A 7,611-nucleotide genomic window follows, 5' to 3' on the forward strand; every position below is an offset into this window, starting at 1 on the left:
TAGGACCCCCACACACTGCCCACCTTGTAAATCCACCTACAAACTCGTGACATGACCCTACTCCTCATAGGTTCCTACTCGTAAGTAACATAGAACCCAAATGAATCCAACACTAGACATAATACGATTTGAACATACAACTCGTAACATATCTTCGCGGCTCATAGTGAGACACTCATACTCTGACCAGAACCTTGCCACTAAGATTTTGATTTGGTTACGAACAATGTCCTATGACTCATAATCAAACCTCATGACTTTTCACCATGAGTCATGACTAAAATAGTGACCCTAAAGCTTAGGAATTTTCAAGGGCCAAAAATCTGGGGTGTTTCAATAATCTCCCACTTGGATCATTCTTCCTTGAATGATGTGACAAGGAAATTGCTAGCAAGAATAGAATCTAGACATCTCTACGCTTACCTTTTAAGACAGGAAATAAGAATACCAAGGAATTTACTCTTTCCTTTAACAAAGATAGAAAACAAAGATGGAAGGGAATCTACTTACCTTACACACAATTATCTAGAGCAAAAAACAAGAATGGATATTTGGACTTTATTTCCTCTTCGGCTTCACAAGTAGCCTCCTCAAACATGGGGTTCCTCTATAGAACCTTTATCGAAGCTACGTCCTTCATCTACAACTGATGAACTTGTCGATCCAGGATCTCAATCGGGACCGTCTTATATGATAAGGAATCCGAAATACCAATATCCTTGATAGGCATAATTTACGATGGATCACCTACACACTTTCTTATTATCGACATGTGGAACACCAGATGAATGAAGCTGAAACTAGAGGGGAACTCCAAATCATACGCAACCTTACCAACCCTTTTCAAAACTAAGTGTGGACCTACATACTGGGAACTGAGCTTCCCCTACTTCCTAAACTGCATCACTCCCTTTATGGGAGATAACTTCAAGAACACCCAATCGCCAAACTTTAACTCTAACTCCCTACGCGTCACATCGACATAGGACTTTTGGCAACTTTGGGCAGCTTTAAGTCTATCTCGAATCACCTTCACCTTCTCTATCACTCGGTAAACCAAATCTGGGCCAAGAAACTCCGCCTTACTAACCTTAAACCACCCAATATGAGACCTACATCTCCTACCATATAACACCTCAAACGGAGCCATTCTAATCTAGAAGGGTAGCTTTTATTATACAAAAACTCTATAAGAGGCAAATAATCAACCCAACAGCCACCATAGTAAATTACACAAGCTCGATGCAAATCTTACAATGTCTAAATAGTCCTTTCTACCTGACCATCCGACTGCGGGTGAAAAATAGTACTAAGGCTCACATTCGTTCCTAAAATTCTCTCAAATGAATGCTAAAAATATGATTAGGAATGAGCACTACGATCTGATGTGATAGAAACATGTGCCCCATGCAACTTCACAATCTCTTGGAAGAACAACCTCGCATAATCCTTTGTCGAGTAATTGGTCCTCACTGACAAAAAGTGAGCATACATATTCATCCTATCTACGATGACCCAAATCAAATCAAGCTGATTCTAAGACCTAGGAAGACCGGTAAAAAAATCTATATCAATTATCTCCCATTTCCACACCACTAGTTTAATCTCTTGAGTCAATCCACCGGGCCTCAAGTGCTCAACCTTTACTTATTGACATACTATGCATTTAGCCATAAAATTGGCCACATCTTACTTAATATTGTTCCACCAATAGATCTGCTTAAGATCATGATACATCTTCATCGAACTGGGATAAATGACATAACACGACTCATGAGCCTCAGCCAAGATGCTTTCTGTCAACCCATCTACATTGGGAACACATAATATTCCTTGGTACCTTAAGATACCATCACCACTAATTTCAAAACCTATAATATTTTCCTGACCCACATCTTCCTTAATCTACATTAAGACAGGATCTAACACCTGCTTCTCCTTTATCTCGGTAACAAGGAATGACTTCACCACCTCTTGCACAAATACACCACCATCCTCAGAGTCCAAGATACATACTTCAAGGTTAGCCAAATGGTGAATTTGTTTCACCAACTCCTACCGATCTTCATCCATATGAACTAGACTCCCCATGGATAACTTATTAGGAGCATCACCTACCACGTTAGCATTATCCTAGTGATAATAGAGACTCATACCATAGTCTTTAAAAAACTCAAGACATTTTCTCTGCCTGAGATTTATCCCCTTCTGGGTGAACACATTTTGTAGACTCTTATGATTAGAAAAAATATCCACATGGACTCCATACAAATAGTGATGCCAGACTTTCAATTCGAACATCACAACCAACAACTCTATGTCATAAGTCGGGTAATTCTTCTCATGAACTTTTAACTGCCTAGAAGTAAAGGCCATCACCCTACTATGCTGCATCAATGCATAACCAAGTCCCTCACAGGATGCATCACAATAGACAACAAAACCATTAGTGCCTTCAGGCAGAGTCAAAATTGGAGTTAAAGTCAACTTATCTTTCAGCTTTTCAAACTACCTTCACAATCATAGGAGTACAAGAACTTTACCTTTTTCTAGGTCAACTTAATTAACGGCGCAGCTATAGTCGAGAAAATCTCCATAAATCTCCTATAATAATTGGCCAAACTCAAGAAACTCTGAATATTGGTCGGAGTCGTGGGCCTAGGCCATTTCTTAACCACTGTAACCTTTTGGGGATCCACTATGATCCCTTCACTAGAAATGACATGACCCAGAAAAGTAATAACCTTTAACCAGAATTCGTACTTCAAAAACATAACATATAATTACTGATCTTTCAAGGTTTGCAACATAATACGAAGGTGATCGACATGATCTGCCTCACTCTTGGAATACACCAGAATATCATCGATGAACATAATAACGAACAACTCAAGAAACTGAAAAAACCCTATTCATGAAATCCATGAATACCACTGGGGCATTAGTCAAACCAAAGGACATGACTAAGAATTCATAGTGACCATACCAAGTTTGGAATGCAGTCTTAGGGATATCCACTTCCCTAATATTTAGATGATGATACCCAGATTGAAGATTGATCTTAGAGAAATACTAACCCTTGAAGCTGGTCAAACAAATCATCAATCTAAGGAAAGGATACTTATTCTTTACCATAACCTTATTCAACTAACGGTAATTAATGCACATTTAAAGAGAACCATCATTCTTATGCACGGATAAAATAAGAGCACCCTATGGAGACTCACTAGGACAGATAAAACCCTTGTCAAGGAGGTCTTTCAACTGCTCTTTAAGTTTCTTTAACTCAGTCGGAGCTATTCTATATGGAGGAATAGAGATAGGACGAGTGTCCGGAACAAGATCAATCCTAAAATCAATCTTTCTCTTGGGAGAGATACCAAGAAGATAATCAAGAAAAACCTTAAGAAATTTATCAACCATGGGAGCGGATGTTAATGAAGGACCCTCTAAGCTAGAATTTTTAACCTGGACCAAATGATAAAGACATTCCTTGGAAATCAACTTCTAGGCTCTAAGATATGATATAAACCTTTTCTTAGGCTCTAAAGAATCCCCTTCCCACTTAATGACTGGCTCATTAAGGAATTTAAACATGGCCTTACGGGTTTGACAATCTAAGGAGGCATAGTACGAGTGTAACCAATCCATCATCAATATGATATCAAAATCAACCATGTCTAACTTTATGAGATCTACCAGAGTTTCTCTACCACCAAAAGATACCACACAACCTTTATAGACTCTTCTACCAACCACAGAGTTACCCATTGGGGTAGAAAATAGAGAAAAGGTCTGAAATACATTCAGGACCAAAACTAAAATGCATCCACAAATAGGGTTTCATAGGAAAGAGTAGACCCCAGATCAAGAAAGTAATACATATCATGAGAAAACAATTGTAACATACAAGTGACAACATTGGGAGATGCCTTAAAGTCCTAGTGGGTAGCAAGAGCATATAAGCGATTTTAGCCAGTGCCAGTGCCAAAAGCAGAAGAAGCACCCTTTGGTGCAGGTGCTAATAAAGTGGCAAAAAAAATCTTATTTGCCCTCAAAGCAACCTTAAAAGGACAATCCTTCTGCAAGTGACAACTCTGACCACATTTAAAATACTTGTTCCTCCCTTCTTCATAAAACCTTGGTGAACCTTCCCACAGAATCTATAAGAATGATATTATGGAGTGGACTGAGCCCCACCAACCTAAGATTGGGTGCCCTATGCCCCAAATCCTCTATTATGCTGAGAATGAAAATCAACCAACAACTTCAAGTAAGGAGAACAATCCATAGAATAGGAACTAAAACTCCCCCACTTCTTATTTAGTTACATTCCACCATCTCTACCACTCTGGTGCTGACCAATACCCTGATCAGAAAACCTAAACTTCTTATTTTGCCTCTCCCTAATTTCACACTGATTCTTCTTCTCTTCCTTGACTTGCTGCAAATACACAACCAACCTGGAGATGTCCATATCCTTATTCTACAAGGAAGCCATACTCTCAAGAATCAAATCATGGGATAGTTTAAACACTCAACTTATACGTCAATTTGAGTGCAAGGCGGTCATCGTGAATATATTTACCCAACTTGGAGTTGGGATCGAATCCATGAGGAACAATGTGAGTAATGATCAAATTAATTCAAAATGATAGTTACAAGTTAAATGCCAATAAATGGTACAAAAATATAAAATGGGGGAGGTGAGTTCCTACACTAATGTTTCTTTTTGGGATTTTCTAGTATAAATTTAGTGCTATGAATAATTAGAGTTTTAAAAATTATGCACGGATTTGGGATTATGCATTACTAAGGGAGTGACATGTGGATGTTAGTCATCTACATTGATTTAGTAATTCAAATATGGTTAGGTTTGATTATAGATGTTGATGCTAGTCTGTCAACAAAACACCAAACTTTCACCCATTGATCCTTTCAAATACCTAATAGATGTGTTCAACAATTAGTAACCACGACCTCAATCAAGGCATCCCTATTTCTAGGATGACACCCTAGGCATAGTCAACCTCACTTTTACCCTTATTTCTAAGATAGTGAGAATTTAGCAAACTACACACATAGTTATTCATCATTACTTTGGTCTGCAAATCCCTTTTTTGAGGATGATAAATATTCCTAAACTTTACCCAAAACCTTTCTTTTGATGACAGCCTTAGGTTTTTGCTCCATCAAATCCATGTAGGTATTTGGAGTTTTCAGCCATCAAATCCCAACCAAAATAGCATAGCAATAATAAAACCCATAAATATGATCTACCAAATAAATGCTAACAATCACAACCCACACATACTTTAATCCCTATTCATACATAACCCCAAGAGAGAGATTTAGCTACACATAAGATAAATAAGCATAGATATACCCACAATCTCCATTAAATTAATTTGTGGTAGATCTAAGAGAATGTTACTTCAAACTTGGCTTCCCCACAATATCAACAATGGAAGTGAGCAAATCTTCCACTTTGAAAGTCTCCAATGTATTCTTCACCCAAAATTTATACAAAATTCTCTTCTCCAAAAATAGAGGCTACAAAGTCTCAAGCTAAACCTAGAAAAATTGGGGAAAAAAGAATATGATGGAATGAATAATGGAAAAATTAGGGTTTGAGTCTTTTTGTTCAAATTGGGATCAGTACATATAATTACAGTTTTGCCACTGGGCTGAACATTTCCACCAAGCTGTGATCACGCAAGATTGGTTGTGACCGCGACAATGTGATCGTGATTTATTTCTGAGGTGGTGGTTGATTCACCATATTAATTGACCGCGACCGCGGTGCATGGACTGCGACCGTGGTAACTGAGGCTAGTTCACTCTAGGTCTTCAGCTGTACTTTTTCTACTCATTTTTGACTATTTCAAGCTCCAATCCACATCTCTTTGTCTTTTAAAATCCTATACCTGCAAAGAGTGAATATTAGTGCATTAAATCATGATTATGACTCATTTACTTATTTGAGACAAGGTAATATGCACTAAAACTAAGTGCGAATGAGTGGTAAAATCACCACTTATCAACACCCCCAACTTGAGCATTTGTTTGTCCTCAAGAAACACTACCTCTTTACTATGAGCCACAATTATTTATTTTCGCATTTTATCCCTTAATTTCCATACCGACCTCAACTTGATCGCAACCATAAGTATCCCATCGCACATATGGTAGGCTAATTTCTCAACACCCCTCATTATAAAATTTTATAATCCAGGATGTATCAGACTTTAAGGAGAAATCAATCAAGAAAAACCAACACTCTAGAAGTGGCTCACCTTTTAACTAAAAATAAACCATAGTCTACGTGCGTCTTTATTCGGGCGGTGTAAACAATCACTCACCTCAACTTGTTAGCATGCCCATCTCACAAGAAAAAAAAGTTTCACACACCAAACTACCAAACAAGTACCATGGAATTTCAAGTGTAAAATTCTCCTCTCACAAAATAAATCTCAATGCAACAAGTGTCATGCCATAGGCTTTCCCCTATATTCAATCTCCACTACAAAGAAAGTAAATGGTCGGAGATTTCAAAGGACTTTTTAAGCTTGTAACGTAGGTTTGGGTTAGGGTAGGATATCATTTAGGGAACTTGGTTACACCCTACCTTGAACATCTACATCACCCTTTACAATACTCCTTCTTTCTACTAAGGGCCACTTTACTTTGTTTCTCTCTTTTCTTATGCCTACTTTTACCTCCTTTGTTCCCCACTTTCCTTTTACTTCCAATTCCTTGCATTTTTGTGCAAGTCATCCTTTTGTTGAGTCCTTTCTTTTTTTAAACATTTGTTTTCAACACTTAGGCACATTTGGCATTTTTACTAATACTTCATGGTCCCAAACTTACTTCCGTCAATTTTTACCACCCCCAACTTAGGATTTTAGCCTCACATTGCATTTTCAAGTTCAAGGGGGGTAATGCTCAAGGAGGGATAGAAATAAAGGTTTATGGGTTGTAATGAGTTTTGCAAAAGAAAGGTTTAAAGGCTCAAAGTGGGTACTAGGGATTACAATTATACATGGGTAGGGTTTTTAGGCTAGAGTGGGTTCCAAAATTACAAAGAGGGCCTAAGATTATTTCTCCAACCAAATATAATCAAAATTAGTTTTGAAAGACTACTGGGGCAAGTTCTAGATAACATATGTATACAGGAGATGAATGCAATATTATCACCACACATGGCATGCAAAAATCATTAAGGGAGCTTAAATATCCCTCCCGATAGAAAAAATTATAGAGTATTTATTATTATTCACAAGTCAAAAATTTGTGGAACCACAAAAAAAAAAGGATCTGTTACAACATTACTCACGTCCATGCCATTGACTTTTAAAAAAATTTTGATGGAGGGGGTTTCTTGATTTTTCATAGCACCATGCACAAATTGGTAACATATGGTGAAGGCTACAACCAAAGCCTTAGTCTTACATCTTGGCTCAAGATAGGCAGACTAACCATATGACTACTCAGACTTCTCCAATGTTGTATAAAGTGATCCCAATTTACAAAACAAAATGCTATAGGTACTTAGATTTTCCTTGCATTTTTCGACATTTATGCTATGGGTACTTAAAATTCTGTGCATAC

This window comes from Capsicum annuum, chromosome 10 (assembly GCF_002878395.1).
Source record: "Capsicum annuum cultivar UCD-10X-F1 chromosome 10, UCD10Xv1.1, whole genome shotgun sequence".
NCBI lineage: Eukaryota > Viridiplantae > Streptophyta > Magnoliopsida > Solanales > Solanaceae > Capsicum > Capsicum annuum.